The sequence below is a fragment of the Nothobranchius furzeri genome, chromosome 19 (genome assembly GCF_043380555.1).
Source record: "Nothobranchius furzeri strain GRZ-AD chromosome 19, NfurGRZ-RIMD1, whole genome shotgun sequence".
NCBI classification, from domain to species: domain Eukaryota; kingdom Metazoa; phylum Chordata; class Actinopteri; order Cyprinodontiformes; family Nothobranchiidae; genus Nothobranchius; species Nothobranchius furzeri.
The window spans coordinates 13191609-13208954 of record NC_091759.1 but is presented as its reverse complement, the minus strand read 5'-3'; the positions used below and the strand labels follow the sequence as shown (position 1 = coordinate 13208954).

The window sequence follows — 17346 nt, the reverse complement described above, 5'->3', positions numbered from 1 at the left end:
TCCATTCATCTTGTTCCCAGGCATCTATTCACAGATGCTGATGGAGCACGCCGATAAAGTCGTGAGTGGAAAAAAAAACAACTAAAACAAATCTGCTGATGGTACTGAGAGATGGAAGTCGTGAAGGAAAAAGTAATAAATGAAAAAAAGAGGAGAGAAGAGTAGTGAAACAGAATGGAGCAAAAAGAGGGAACAAGGGATGTTATAAGCAAGAACAAGAGTATTATTATGCATAAACATGCATAAACTGAAAAAGCTTAAAAGAGTAGAAGAAATTGACCAAAAGACTAAAGGTCAGTGAAAAAGGAGCTAACAGTGACCAAGTAGCCTTTACACAAGGACTGTCCTCAAAAGGTATCCTGGGCCTATGTGCAAGCTGGAAACTGTGAAAATTTATGATGTAAATTATTTTTTAATTTTTTGGATTTGACTTGATGCAGGAACAAAATATTGCCATGTGTTTATACCTGTTTTAATAAAGATGCACAAAATCCTTTTAGGGTTTTCGCCTAATCTCTCTTTTGATAATAGTATTCTACATTAATGGCTTCGCAGAGGTATTTGGAATTCTGGGCTAACAGACAATGATAAATGACCCGCACTTGTATAGCGCCTCTCAGAGTAAGAACTCCAAAGCGCTTTACACTACAGTGTATCATTCATCCATTCACACACACATTCACACACTGATGGTGATGAGCTACGATGTAGCCACAGCTACCCTGGGGCGTGCTGACAGAGGCGAGGCTGCCGACCACGGGCGCCACCGGTCCCTCTGACCACCAGGCAAGGTGGGTTAAGTGTCTTGCCCAAGGACACAACAGCAGCATTCTCTGTCAGGAGCCGGGATTGAACCTGCAACCTTCCGATTACTGGACAACCCGCTCAACCTGTTGAGCTACTGCTGCCCCCAATGCTCCTAACTTGTTACCAGCTAATCATACTTGTCTTCAGAATCGTTTACATTTTAAATTTGAGATCAGAGACAAGAGAATTGATCAGTTAGCCTGATTAAAAGCCTACTAAGTCATATGCAGGATGTTTACGTTCTAATCAATATGTTGTGGTTTTTATACATGCTTTCCTAAAGAACCTTAGTCAATAGCATGGGAGAGGACAAATGAGTGAGAGGAAAAGACTGGGATTTAGGGGAATGAGGATTAAAAACGGATTAATGAAGAGAGGAAACAAACAATTTAAGAAACTGTAATTTAACAAGAGAACCAAAACAAGGAAAAATAGGAATAAATTAAACTGTGAAATATAAAAGAAAGACCTAACATGGGCTGCCGTAGTCGCCTCAGTGGAACGGGACATTTCCGATGCACGCTTGCGCGCGCACGCACACACACACACACACACACCACTTAGTGATTATCGGGAAGAAAGGAAGTATTCAGTCCTCTTAGTATCACAACTGAACTTGTGAGACTGGTGAAGGGACGAAGACAAAGAAACAGAAGATGGGAGAGTAAGATGGATCTGCAGCTTTCAGTCACTCTCTCTCTCTGCCTTTTTTCTCTGCCTCATTGCCACTAAGCAGTGATGGATTGTGGGAAATGGTGACACATGACAACTTCTACTACTGTATTCAAACACAGAGGCACGGTAGACCAGGTGGCGAGTTACAAAACGCCGCTTCTGCACAACAATCAGGGACGCAGATTCCTGTTGTCCCCTCATTTCCCAATAATGTGTTTCATTTATTGCTTCCGTTCCTCGATTTTTTTCAATTTTTTCTTCATTTTCTTGTCCTTTGCTTTTCTCTTCCACTGTCCTGCAGGTGGGAAACAGCAATATTTCCAACATCCATGTCTGACTGGTTAAAAGACAGCTTCACTGAAAAAAACGTTTTTTATGTGTTATTTTTTAAATATGGTCAGTCAGTCTGAGTTTAACATGCAGGCTATATTACTATACACCCCTATTTCCTGCATTAGCCACCAAAAGACAATAGACAGGGACGCTCTCTGATTAGAAAAGCCTGACATTTGCACATCATAATGTCAAATTAGCATTTATGGACTCACCCCTCTTGGCTCATGACCAGAAAGGCTGTTGTTGGTTTAATGTCCAGGAGAGAGCAGAGCACGCCAAGGCTAGTAGAAGTTAACATTAGCATTAGTAACTACAAAACACTACTCCTTCAGGCTTGTGTAAGTTGTGGAGATAAGAAATCAATGTTGCAGAACAAAGGGGGTCTGTGGTAGAGCTGTGTTGCTGTTAGCCAATCAGGGGTGAGATGTTGGAAAATTAGGAACTAAGACTCCAAGTGCTGCCGTCTGAAGCTCAACTCTGCTGTGACTAGCTTTTAGTTCCTGAAACAGGAGTGCCTGAGCTCCTCTCCCCAAGAGATCCACCCAGAAGACATTAATTTCAACTAGAAACCACTAGAAATGTATTGGAAAAGCGAGTGTCTTTAACAAAATGTTGTGGAAGCCTGTTCGGTTTCTTATAAAACACATTTTGCACACTTTTCACATTGTTAACCCCATGCACGCTGAAGGAAACTAACAGATTAGAGAATCTTGGTCATATTTTCTAACTTTTTTTTATCTATGTGTTCTTAAAATGACCCTGCCATCATAACTTCTACTGAGCTATTAAATAACCCTGATCAGTAAAACACATGTGAACTCTTTTCATTATAAACAACTAAAAGAAAGTATCAACTCAAAGGTGCAGGTACAGTTCACTTTTCTCTTTTAAATACATTTTGTAAATCCTGCATGTATTTATCATGTTCTGTGTCCCTTTGTTCCCCAGCTCCTCCAGTTCCCACTCCAGGTTCTCCTTTTGTGTTCTCTTAGCGCCCTCATGTGTCCTTTGTCTGCATCTCTGTTGTGTGTCTTAAGTTGTAGCCCCAGCCTCTTGTTCCCCATTTCATAGTCTGTGTGTGTCAGTATGTGTATGTGTTTGTGTGAGTCCTTCCCTTAGTCTTTAGGTTTAGTTTTGTGTTTTATATGTGTTAGGTTTATCTGCCCTCCTCTGGTTCTCTTCCCCATCCAGACAATTGTTGTCACCTGCCTTCCCTCCAGCCTCACTCCACACACCTGCTTCCTGTTTCCCTAATTGCTCCTTCCTGTCTATATAAGCCCTCCTTGCCTCAGTGTTCTGGTCGGTCCATTGTTGTTTGTCAGTGTTGTTTTTTGGTGCTCTGTGTGAGCTTCCTGTCTAGTCCCCAGTTTGTGCTCTAATTGAGCTTTGTTCTCCTGCTTTTGGATTTCTGGATTTTGGGCTCCATGCCTCTGGATTTATTTTTGTTCATCCTACAATAAAAGGATTTTTTACTTTATATCAACTCCTGCCTCATATCGTCTGGTGCTCTGCATATTGGGTCCTACTCCTCCTAATCAGAACGTGACAGCATTGGGTCATTGTTGATCACTGCTTCTGTGTCCTGATGGAGTGATTTTAGCTGTAAGAAGCTGAGAAAATGAACAAAATACTGTAAACAATAAAATGAAGCACAGACAGATGTATTCTCTCTAGAAGCTGTTGGAATCCATCACATTGGGACTCTGTAAACATATGCAGGTGATGTGTTACACATACACTGGCAGTTTGCAAAGAAATGTCCTCATATGATTGGAAAAAATAGCATTTACCAAAAGTGTGCTGAGAAAAATGAAAAATTCATTAGAATTTCACAATAACATTCCTGCCTTTCACAACAAGAACCCTTTTTTTTATGTACACCTCTGGGCATGCTAGCGTTTTGCATAAGTACACCCAGCTTTGAATCTTTCTCAGCGTTAGCGGTGTGTGATTGTTCTGCAAAACATGTTTTCTGCTTTACTGCAAGTTTAAAAACGTGCAAGTTACTGGTACTTTAGTTCTCTTACCGAAAGAAAACTCCAAGTTTCAGCTAACGGTTGACCTTTTGTATTTTATGCTTTGGTAGAGCCAAAGTGTGGAAAAAGACTTCACAATTTGGAATTAATTACAATGATCTCGCTATTCTTGAAACTTGCTTGCACCATTGCATCTCTTGCATCTCTTTAAAATGAGATGAACTGTTTCAGAAAGTCCACCTCACCCTGTGTGAGACAAGCTGAGCGGCAGCTCTTTGAGGGCAGCTGTGGTTCAGGTGGAAAAGCAGTCATCTGTTACCTCCATGTGCCAAAGTGTCCACAGGCAAAGCAATGAGCACCACTAAACTCCATGTTGCCTCAGATCAGTTAGTGAATGTGTGTGACCAAGTGTAGAAATGACTGAAGAGCGATGATTAACACTGGGCCTTCACAACTGTCCAAATGATGGCACGATTTACAAATGTCAGGAAAGGACCAATTTCAAGAGTGTTTTTTAGACTTGAGGAGATAATGCATTTGGATTCACTTTGAATAAGAGAAACGCTCGTCTTCCATCCGTCCACCTAGCTAAGCCAACAGAACAATGTCATCTGCAAAGAGTCGTTAAGCAATCTGAGCAACAGGACTGCACCCACAAATTCTGTCCAGAAAAATTTCAGATTATAATCGGTGACAAGGAGCAGCCTGAGAAGAGGGACTCTTTTAGTATTGTTGGGGTGCAAAGGTGATGTTTTTAAATGGGACCAGGAAACAACAGATACAATATACCATTACCTAGCTAAAAGAAAATGCCACACTTCATTCATTTCTACTATAGGTGTTCGGGGAAATTTCTCAAGAGAAGATTACTGGAAAAATCTGCTAGCTCAGTCCTTGCAGCCTTTGTGTCGCTGTATAAAATCATGCCTTTCAAGACTTTGCTAGATGTCAGCACATCGCAATCATTTCAGTTGTGAGTGATGTCGCTGATCATCGCCAAAATGTGTCCTCGGACGTTAATAATATTTAAGATGTTTCAGTCTTTCAAAATACACCACAGTTGCATTCGTTTGTGGGACAGGGAGAGGATTTAGGGAGAGTTTAGAAACAGCTAGCAGCGTGAATGCGGCTTCTTTTCTTTTCTTTCCATTTGGATTCACCAGCAACTCTTCCAAGTTCCCAAATGCATGCCGATTGTCCCAAATGAGTTACAACCAATCAGTATGAGTTAACCACAAGTCCCGCCTAGCCACTCTAGCAGACTATCTCAGAATACATACCAAGCAGATACTTAGCTGGTCTCTGACATGGCCTGAAAAATGATCCTTTCAGGGTGACCCGGTGAAATGGAGACACACTCACATCGTGAGGTTTTAGTAAAATTACTGGGAAGGTCTCATAGTGGCAATGGGCCAAAGGTATTTTTTTCTTCCTAATAAATCTATTTCTAAATGAAAAGAATTGAAAGCAGAAATAGTTTTCTTGCAGAGAGCACTATCTAGAGGCAGAAGAAAGATATTGCACCTTAAGCCCCTCTCTCTTTATCCATGATTAAAGCTGCAAGCAATGTGACAGTGGACAATTTGAACCTGGCAGCCAACAGAGCTAAAATGCATTGTTTTACGATTTTTATTTCTATTCTTACTATTTTTTTCTTGAAGACTTACTTGTCAATAATAAATTTTTCATCTGTCTAGGTACTTGCATAACTCTATGTGAACGCTCAGTGATTGATATCTGTATGTATACAGATGTTTAATGCTGCTAAAATTCTAAATACATAGGCTAGGCCTGATAAATTATGTATTGCAAACAGAGTAAAACTATGAATTTTACACATAATTCCTGAAAGGGGGAAACTCTGGAGTGCAGCTTTAAGTTTAGTACATACATATCTATAGGATTTCAACAAGATTTCACCAACAGTAGATCCATAATGCCTCACCTGCTATGTGGTATTGTTGTAATTATGCAGTTTTCATTGGAAGACTAATGTGATTGTTTGCTATGTCCTTCTTCTTTGGTGAGCATGATCACACAGTTTGATGTCAATCTTGAGTATCTTTCCAGGCAGAAACGTGGTAACCCTGACCTGAGATGTTAAGACTCCAGGATTAATGAAACACTCCACTGGAAGTTACACCTAACCAGAAAATAAACAGCACCTTCATTAAATATCTGTGCAAATGGTGAAGTGAGATGTCTGCAGTGAGTTCACAAGAGGCTGAAAAAAACTTCTCACCCCACCCAGTCTGGTCACCCTGTTGCCATCTGGCAAATGACGAGGACGTATCCATTCCACTGTTGGTTTTAATGCAATTTTCTTAAGCTGTACTGCACTCATTGGTTTGTTGAAAATATCTCACAGTTAAATTAAATGTTACAAGCTACGTATATGACTGCTGAAATGTACTGGTTGAAATTACGGACATTATCTGAAGTGGCTGCAATCAGCCAAATGGCTGATTCACAGCTCAAAACCTGACGAAATTATGAGTTTACATCAGTTTTAGACACAAATAAAAAATATGTATAAACAAAGATAACTATATTAAACAGTCAACACTTCAAACAGCTAATATCATCAACAGAGATCAATGTGTCCATGAGCGAGACGCTATACCTGCCTCTGTGTAAACCGCCTTGAATGAAAGCTTCTGCCAAATTCTTCACCATTAAAAAAAATGACATTGTTTTGCAAAATTTTGGAAGAAATCAAATGGTTGAAGTTTATGAACTAGTGCCGCACCAGTATCTTAAGGCAATTAAGTGATTTCTTTCAAACTGGTTTCAGTGGTTCTTGAGGCAAAAAAAAATTAGCGACTTCAGATGGGGCAGCACTCTGTAGCCCTCTGCTGACCAGAAACTGCACTTAATTTTTGTGGCATGGATAGCAGCCCTAGTGGGAGGTCACTACCTTCTTCACTGCAATAGCTGCTTACTGTGCCGGTAGCTCAAAGGCCTACAGTTAGCTTTTTAAGTTAGCCGACCATCAATAAAAGCACAAGGAAAAAGAGTTTGGATTTTTAAGTTGGCATCATGGCAGAGCCTGGGAGTACATCTAAGAGAATAATGTATTTGAAGGCAACCCAAAGAGCTAAAACCTGAGAGAAAATGGGTGCAGCCTACATTTGTTTGAGGAAGCTGAAGGAAATTACAAAATCACAGACTGATGGTGACCTGGCTTTGTTGCTGCTGGTTTTGTACTTAATTATATTACATTATGAATAGTTTTACTCTGTGGCTTGTCTAGAATCAGTTGGCTTGTGTTAGTTTAGCCACAGCAGGGTTGTTTTCAACTGTTGTAATTCCACTTTCAACCGTTAGGGTTCACCTAAAGCTTCTGCCCTCTAACATTTGTAGTTGCAGAATTCCATGTGTTACTACAGTTTTTCCATTTGCTTGGACATTTTTTATGATGTCAGCATCAACACTTACCATTTTTTATGAGTATATGTCTACATATATCACCGCTGTGGGCTTTTCTTTAAGTTTTGTGTTTTGTTTATTTTTACTGTACTAGATTTATTGTTTGTACGCTGACTCTGCTATCTTTCTTTTTATTGCTTGTAAAAAAACGAGGACTTGTTCAAAAACTAGATGGCTCATCTCAAGCTGTTTTATCCTCTTAAAATATATGTCAATAAATAAAGATACAAAATATTATATTTCCTCCAAACGTAGAATATCACCAAATCACTTTTCGCGTTATGAAACGTTTTAAATTAATCTATTGCATTTTCCACATTTTATTAAAAATATTGAATGTATGTGAATTGAACAGCTCGCTGGCTGCAATATATATATATATATATATATATATATATATATATATATATATATATATATATATATATATATATATGCAAATATAATATATATGCAAATATATATATATATATATATATATATATATATATATATATGCAAATATATATATATATATATATATATATATATATATATATATATATATATACAAATATATAAATATAAAATACATTTATATATATATACAAATATATAAATATAAAATACATTATATATATATATATATATATATATATATATATATATATATATATATATATATATACAAATATAAAAAAATATATATATATAAATTTAAAAATATATATAAATATATAAAAAAATATAAATATAAAATACATATATATATATATATATATATATATATATATATATATATATACACACTATATATAGTATCATATAACAACTGTGCCTCAAATAAAAGGCAAATATCTCTACTTCCTTAATGATGTTTCCCCTTCTCTTTAATCCCTGTTGTACCAGAGCCTGCCAGGATCTAACTTGTGTGGAATTTGTCAACATCTCTTGTTGCTGTTTTTATCATCTTGTCTCGTTTCAAAGCACCTGGCATGACAAAAGGCTGTCTTATACACATCAAACTTTGAAGTATTGCTGCATGGATGACCAGAGGCTCACCTTGGCAGTCGATGACCTCACAAAAGAGGAAACAGGGAGTAGGTGAAAGAAAAGATGGGATAACCCTTTCAGCCTTTGACAGTCTCCGCTAGGAAGCAGCCATATTTATCCATCACACGCGGTCCAGCACTGGGCCAAACAGTGTTCTGGCCTCAGACAATATCAAGAATATGTTGTTGCCGCAGATGTCAGTGGCCTCAAACGGTGCCATGAGGACCACACCAAAGCTTGAGTGTTATTCTACACTATTCAGACACAATATCACACAAACAGGTACGACTTGTTAAGCAGACATTTAGAATATACACAAACTGATGGGGAACATGCATTTGTTATGTTTTTTTAAACAATCTCAGTTTTGTGTGAAGAAGAAAGTGAGATCTGAATGTAAATGAGGAAGGCATCCACTCACAGTGAGCCAGCTGCTTCTTGGACTCTCTGTTCCCTGGGTTATGAAAATATTAACCAGTAATGTCACACTGGCCATGAGCTTTAACTGCAGTATTTACACACACACACACACACACACACACACACACACACACACACACACACACACACACACACACACACACACACACGCTGCTGTATAGAAATGAAAGGGTGATTAGAGTGTTCAAGGTAGATGACCGGAAAATTCAATTTACTGCGAGCTGAAGCGAGGCATAGAGGCAAACTGTTGAATCGGCCCCACGCACAACCACAATGACATGATCACCATCCATGCCCGTGGTGTTTTAGCCCTCATCTTTGAAAGAGTGTGTGCATGAAGTGGATGGAAGGGAAGGAGGAAGGCAGAGGGGTGCGTTCTCCTACAGGACTAATTCCCAATACCGTGTGTCCTGGGGAGTGATCTTCACGCACATATCCTGCTCCTTACTGGTGCACCAGCTGCTGATGCGCGCGGAGGGATGGAGGAGTTAAGCCCGCGTGCGTGTCTGGCTGAAAGACAGCCCAAACACATATAAGTGCGTGCGTGCGCATCAATGACAGAAGGGTCAAAGCGTAGCGCGCCGGACGGCCGGCTGCGTCCTGGCCGTGCCGGCTGGTTGGAGAGCGTGCACCGACACCACCAGCCCCGGAGACATGCAGCATCTCACGTTCAACAGCAGGAATGTGAAGGGCAACGCTGGAGACAGTTGTCTGAGACGTGGCGCAACATTTTCACCTTCAAGACCAAAGAGCCCCCCAAAAAGGAGACAACCCCCACAGTCCAACATCAGACAGGAATCATTTACTCACTGTTCTCAGGAGCCCCACACACTTCCTCCTCTTCTTCTTGTCTTTCTGCTCTCCAGAATGTCTCTCCGTGCACCAAAATCCATGCATGCATCCATCCATCCATCCGCTGGACATTTCCTGCGACATACAGCCGGATCGATTTGATTATTGCGGGACAATGTCCTCGGGATGAAACGCAAACATGTTGTCCCCCTTTTTAGAGAACTGAGAAGAGGCGCACACGAGCCACACGCACAGTTTCGACCTTCCCTCCACTCAGCGAGGCTACATGTTGCTGACTGCTACCTCTCCGTCCCTCTCACTCACCCTCTGCTCTCCCGTGATTTTGTTAAAATTCAGTATGTACGCTCCGTCACCTAGCAACGTCTCTCCACCTCCCTTCCTATTTCCCTCCCTCCTTCTTCCCCTTCCCCTCATCACTTCCTCGCGACGCGTGTTGAATGCTAAACTAAGTTGCCCCATGTGGGATGCTTTCTCTAATCTGTACCTAAGCAGGTCTTTCCTCCCTCCTTTCATCCATAATGTCTCTTCATCCACCCCATCTTTCTTTCTTTTCACTACCAGCCTGTTTCCTCTCTCCCTTGGTGATGCCTCTACACTTTCTCTCACCTCGTGTCTCATCCTTAACCCTGACTTTTGGCAGAAAAACTAATTTTTGCATGAATTTGATATTCAAATGTGTTGCAAGGCACACAAAAAAGAGCATTCAGTTTCTTTGCCTACATACATTCTTTGTTGTTTTACCTTGAATACGTGAACATTTAGCCATATTTTCTATGGCCTTCACATTTTACCCACAGAGCTCCCATTCTATTCACCAAGTTTGGATGCCAGCTGCTTGCTAAAGTCCAACAGTGACCCGCACAAAACCCACAATGCTGCTACAAATAACTGCTGCTACTCTGTTATAGATTTGTACATATGACTGTTTTTAGATCATTTCTGTATTATTTTTTGTATTCTTTTACATTTTGCACCGAAGGGAGCGGCACTCTAATTTTGCTGTAGCCTGTAAAATAACAATAAAGGCTATTTTAGTCTTGTTCACCCAGCTTTAAGTAAAAAAAAAAAAACAATCATTTGAATTTTATCTCGTCAAAGTTTTTTTCTGTCACAAAACTAAGCTAATTCAATTGACTGCTTATAGAATGCCATAAAAATAAAGAACACAAGGTTTAAAATAGTTTATCACAAACAAGGTGCTTTTTTTCTTTCTTTTTTTTTGAGTGCTGTGTTGACAATTTTAAGGGAGACAGCGTCCTGGCCAACCACAAGCTTGTGCTCTCCGTCTCTTTCAATGAATGTTTAGAAAAGTGGGCTCGACTCCATCTATCCTTGTGAGCATGCTGGAGAGCCCTTGCAACTGTAAATAATGGAGTTGCGTGTCTCCGCACAGACGGAGAAGCATAAATTAGGCCTAACTGGAGGGATGCAGGTTCAAGCCCCATCTGTTGCCATCAATGGTCCTTGAGCAAGACAATTGGCCTTCTTTGCCTGCTGGTGGTAGTTGCAGGGCCCGGTGGTGCCAGTGTTCGGCAGCCTTTCTTCATTGTGCTCCAGGGCAGCTGTGGCTACATTGTAGCTCATCTCCACCATCTGGGTGTGAACGTGTGTGAATGGGTGTGTGCGTTGTGTTGTAAAGCACCTTAAGTAGTTGGAGAACCTTAGAAGAGGCTTTAAAAATACAGGCCATTTATCATTTATATCTTTAAAATTAATTAAGTCATGAATAAATGTAAAACAAATCTGAGAATAAATAGTTGTGACATGCTTTTTTGTTGATAATAAAATATGAGGGTGTTTTTTTCCCCGGTACAACCAAACATGTAGGAACGGAACATTTTTGGAATGTCCTTTTACGAGACTTTGGTCTAAGGGTGAGGGACATTTGACTTTTTAAAAAAGTCCATTATTGTGGACAAATTGGAACTGTGATTAGCCATAAAACAAATATGTGAATTTAAAAGTTGTGGACTGGACTAAAAATGACAAATAATAATAACGATGTTTCATCAAAAAGCTTCGAATGATTTTCAGAAAGCTTGATTCTCAAATACAAAAAAGTAAAACATATATATGAGAAATGTAAAAAAGAACAAAACCTATTTTGTCTAAATTAAGGAGGAAAAAAACTTTTCTTTACCATACTTCCACCTGTTCTCTGTTCTGTTTTTGAACTGCTCTGAGCTAAGCGTGTGCACTTCATGTGTGGGTTTGAATCAGCGGTTAAGTCCCATTCTCTTGATTATGACAACAGAGAGACAGAGAGAGAGCGATCTTTGTTCTTGCTGACACGTCCTCTCCTTCACCCAGATAGGAGTGGATGGTATTCACTGACTGGGTTTGGTCTTTACAACTTCTTCACTTCCCCTATATTAACAGCCTTAAAGCAGAAATAGTTTTTTTCCAACCGCTGTGCCAAAGTGTTTCCAATGCTCGTGGTAAAACGTACATTTAAAGAGCAAGTCACCCCCTATCAGATTCTTACTCAACTCCCACTTCCTGTTTGAAAAATGCAACAAATGCTGTTGCCTAGCAGACCAAGAGGGTGGAGTCACTAACACACACACACACACACACACACACACACACACACACACACACACACACACACACACACACACACACACACACACACACAGGCTCAACATCAACATTGTGACATCATAATGTACCAGCTAACGTTCTAGGGTACCTCTTAGCCAATAGCGATGGCAGATTTAAATTCAAATGCAGTGCAGAGTTTTTACCTGACAACGACACAACACTGACAGTTTTAGGCAGAAAATTAAAATTTGAACTTAAGTGCACTAAAGTGCTAAACTATTGACTACACGTGTCTGCAGCACAATTAGACACACATTTATATAGTTTATCAGTAAAAAAGTTGATTTGGGGGTGACTGTCATGTTCCTGGGCAGAGGTGAGTCACACCTTCTCCTCTCACCAGACTCTGAGCTAATTCTCCACAGGTGAGGAGCAGAGGGAGCAGCAGCTGCAGGAGATTTCCCAATCAGGGACGCGGGTTCAAAAGGAGGATGGAGACACATCACTTTGCCGGATGATTGCACCAGTTTAGGTAGCACCAGCCACTCGACTCTGAACTTTGATCTTGTTAATTCGTGTATTGACTCGCCTTCGACTAGTGGATTTATGACCTTGGATTGTATTTTGGATTTGGAATTGGATTATCCCTTACGCCTGTTTTTGTCTCGCTCAGGATCATCTCATCATCTACTCACCCTCGCTGTCTTCGTTTTCTGGAACATACTCATCACGTCCCATCCTCCTCCGCCGTTCCTGTTTGGCTTTCCCTCTGCTACCTCACCCCTCCTGGATCTCTCATCCTCTGACCAGCGTCCTCCCCGGCTTCCCCTCCTCTACTGATTAACCTGAGCACCTCAGAGACTCGAGCCGTATTGCTCATCCCACAGGACTTCCCTGTGCGGTTTCAGTTCCCGTTTTTATAATAAAGACATTTTACTTTACTGCTTTGGACTACGTGTGCTGATTCTGCATGTCTTGGGTTAGACACTTACCTCGAGCCATGACAGTGACTTGCTCTTTAAAGTTTCATTCCGAAGTATTTCTCTTATCCAATGACACCAGCTAGTGGCAGTCAAGCATATCACACAAATAATTTCTTCTTCAAAGTTTTTAAGATGGCGACTTCATGTTTCTAGTTTTTTTATGTCCTTCTGTAGCCGACAAACAGAGTTAAAACATGTTAGTATTATTCTCATGTCATGTTGTGTTTTCATATATTTATATTTTAGAGACTTACTTGTCCATGAAAAGTTCATCAACTCTGCATCAGCCGAGTTATTCCTTAAATTTGAAGCACGTAAGCGGCAGTCTAACGCTATTGGTTAGTTCTGGCCGACGCTCAGTTTCCTATTGCACAGAGCTCTGCGGGGAAGGGGGCGTTCTTAGCAAAATAAATAAATAAATAAAAGATGTATGGTTTACATTATATCGCAGTACATAATAATAATAATAATAATACATTTTATTTCAACAGCGCCTTTCTGAACACTCAAGGACACTTTACAGAGATAAAATACACAACAATAAAAGATAAAACAGCATAAAACAAACAGACAGATTGGAGCAAAGAGAGTAATTATTGGAATGCCAGACGGAACAGGTGAGTTTTGAGTCTGGTTTTAAAGAGAGTGAGGGAATCAATGTTACGGAGGTCAGGAGGAAGTGAGTTCCAGAGCTGGGGAGCAGAGCGGCTGAAGGCCCTGCTCCCCATAGTGACCAGACGGAAAGGTGGGACTGAGAGGTGGATGGAGGAGGAGGACCTGAGGGAACGGGTGGAGGTTGAAGGATGAAGGAGGTCTGAGAGGTACGGTGGAGCTAGGTTATGGATGGCTTTGAATGTATATAGCAGAATTTTGAATTGGATTCTGGAAGTGACAGGGAGCCAGTGGAGCTGCTGAAGAACAGGTGTGATGTGGTGGAAGGAGGGAGTTCTGGAAATGATGCGGGCTGCCGAGTTCTGGAGAAGTTGGAGTTTATGGAGGGATTTGTGAGGAAGACCAAAGAGAAGAGCGTTGCAGTAGTCAATACGGGAAGTGATGAGGCTGTGGACAAGAATGGCGACCGAGTGAGTAGTGAGGGAGGGGCGTAGGCGGTTAATGTTACGTAGATGGAAGTAGGCAGACCGGGTAATATTGTTTATGTGGGACTGGAAGGATAGTGAGGAGTCGAGGATGACACCCAGACTCTTGACCTGAGGGGAGGGGGAAACTAAGGAGTTGTCGACGGGAAGTGTAAAGCTGTGGATTTTGGATAGAAAAGATTTAGTGCCGACAAGTAACATTTCTGTTTTATCACTGTTGAGTTTGAGAAAGTTTGATGTGAACCAGTCTTTGATTTCAGATAAACAATTGGTGAGGGAGGAAGGAGGAAGTGAAGAGGAGGGTTTGGAGGATACATAGAGCTGGGTGTCATCCGCGTAACAATGAAAATGGATGTCAAATTTACGGAAAATATTTCCCAGGGGAAGAAGGTAAGTGATGAAAAGGAGTGGACCGAGAACAGAGCCTTGGGGGACGCCAGTAGTGACAGGGAAGGGACGGGAAGTGAAGGATTTGAGTTGAATAAACTGAGTACGACCAGAGAGATATGAACGGAACCAATCAAGCGGGGTATGAGAAATGCCAAGGGAAGACAATCTATGGAGGAGGATGGTGTGAGAGATGGTATCAAAGGCTGAACTCAAGTCGAGGAGGATGAGAATGGAGAGCAGTCCAGTATCGGCAGCAGTGAGGAGGTCATTGGTGATTTTTATGAGTGCAGTTTCTGTACTGTGGCCAGGACGAAAGCCAGACTGGAAGGGTTCATAGAGGCTATTGAGCGTGAGATGAGCATGGAGTTGAGCAGAGATTATTTTTTCAAGGATTTTTGAAAGAAAGGGAAGATTTGAGATGGGACGAAGATTATTGAAATTATTGGGATCGGTGCCGGGTTTCTTTAATATTGGAGTAATAGATGCAGTTTTGAAAAGTGAGGGAACAATACCGGTAGAGAGGGAGGAGTGGATTATGGTGGTTATGAGAGGGAGAAGGGAGGTGAGACATGTTTTAACCAAAACTGTAGGGAGGGGGTCGAGAGAGCAGGTGGTGGGCTTGGATTTACAGATAATATCAGATATTTCGGATGAGGTGGGAAGAAGAAAGGAACAAAATGACTGGCCGGGTGAAAAAATCTCAGGGGGAGGGGAAGAACTTGGAATTAATTGCTGGTGTATGGAAGCAATTTTCTGAATAAAGAAGGTTAATAAAGAGTTACATGAGTCAGCAGAATACAGGTGGGGGGGTAGAGAGTCCGGGGGATGAAAAATATTGCGCATTATTGAGAACAGAGTCCTGGAGTTGCCTTCATTGGAGGAAACCAATCCAGAGTAGAAAGCAGATTTTGTATGTTTAATTGAGTCCAAGTATTGAAGCAGATGAGTTTTGTGCATTTCTTTGTGTATTGCAAGACCAGTTCGTTTATAGAGGCGTTCGAGTTGACGTCCTTTGGCTTTCATCTGTCGGAGTTCAGGGGTAAACCAGGGGGCAGAGTTAGTAAAGGAGACGGACAGAGTTTTGACTGGGGCAAGAGAATCCAAGATATTGTGGAGTGTGGAGTTATAATGAGAAACAAGATGGTCAGGAGAAGCAGAACTAGGGATGGATATAGTGTTAATAATAGATGACAGGGTGTCTGGGTTAATGTTTTTGATATTGCGGAATGAGATGTGACGGATAGGCTTAGTTCTTAAAGAGCAGAGGGGGATGTTGAATGACAGAAAAAAGTGATCAGATATATTTACATCATTAGCAGAACAGTTAGATGGGGTTAAACCAGAGCAGCAGATTAAATCAAGAGAGTGACCTTTAATGTGCGTGGGAAAATTAGAATATGTTTGAAAATCGAAGCTGTTGAGGCAGGAGGAGAAGTCTCTGGTGAGGGGGAGGTTCAAGTTGTCCATATGAATATTTATATCACCAAGCAGAATGACATTGGGGGAGAGGGTAGTGAGCTGGGTGAGTAATGAGGAGAAGTCATTTAAAAAGTCACTATTGGGCTTGGGTGGGCGGTAGATCAAGGCTATAACTGTAGGAGTGGGACCGGGTATTTGAAAAACAGAAGATTCCATGGAGCTGAAGGCAGGAGTGGAGACAGGCAGCACCTTCCACTTCTCGCGATAGAGCAGCGCGAGACCGCCCCCGCGACCGGAGCCACGTGGATAGGAAAGGTAAACAAAGCCGGGGGGAGCGGAAGCGTTAAGTTGGGAAAAGTCGTTAAGTTGCTGCCAGGTCTCCGTGAGCCCGATGAAGTCCAGTTTATGGTCGGTGATGAGGTCCTGAATGAGCTGACCCTTGTTTGTGAGAGAGCGGACATTCAGGAGGCCGAAGTTGACGGTATTGTTGTGGTTGAAGGTTGCTGTCTTCGCCAGGCTGGCTAGCGAGCGAAGGTCCACATGATGAGACAATCATGTTAACGGATTTCTAAAAAATCATACATAATTTCTGAAAGGGTAAAACTCTGGAAAGATACTTTAATCGCCTTTTAACCTCTAACCTTTTGCTATTTAAGCTTCTCCTCACCCACAGCCTAACCTTAACCCAGTTACTCATTCTAAACTTCCCTTTAACGGTGTTGGAGAGGGACGTTACAAATAGAAACAAAGTCTTGCATTAGCAGGAGGGTAAAGGTGACAGTTCGGTGAAATCTGTTTTACTGTGGCAGTCAGAAACAGAGCGTCGCCTCCCGACGTGTTGGGGCTCCCAACACATCGAGAACAAACGCTTGGTCACCCATCGTCATTTTTAAACGCTTCGGGTTTGAGAAGGTTTTGCAACAACTCTTCTGCCGTGCTCCACCGTGGACTTGCAAGATCACAAAATCCCTCAAGACTTCAAAGGTCACAGTTTGTTTATGCCATCCACCATTAAACCCCAAAGGAGGAGATGCCATTGGATATCTCTGTTCGATGTCATATATGATGTTGTTCCTCTCCACTGCCAGGATTAAAACCATAAAAACACATAATTGCACTACTGGAACGACGCTGAGAGTAAATAAGTCGTTAAGTCACATGTGTTGACATCATCTACATAGATATGGAATTGCATCACTGCAATAGTATTTTATTTAGAAAATTACCTGGGGTTTTACACCAAAACTAAATGTGATTTCCTGTTTAGCCCTATGTTAACTGCGGAAATTGTTGTGTCCGAGAAGAGGCTCGCAGCAAAAAACAAAAGAACCCGATTCTATATTTTTCTGGGAAAAGCCTAAAAAATTCGGCATTGCGGCTGGTTTGAATCACCCCCATAGACTA

At 41.2% G+C, this 17346-nt stretch overlaps 1 protein-coding gene across 1 annotated transcript in view; it reads right to left on the bottom strand.

Annotated features, from left to right (window-relative positions):
- grin2da (glutamate receptor, ionotropic, N-methyl D-aspartate 2D, a) overlaps positions 1–10082 on the bottom strand; it is a 341018-nt gene extending 330936 nt beyond the window's left edge. Inside the window, exon 1 of the mRNA XM_015973318.3 lies at positions 9507–10082. The gene's annotated coding sequence lies outside the window, so the exon portion shown is untranslated. The remainder of the gene's footprint in view (positions 1–9506) is intronic.
- Positions 10083–17346: the final 7264 nt, after the last annotated feature.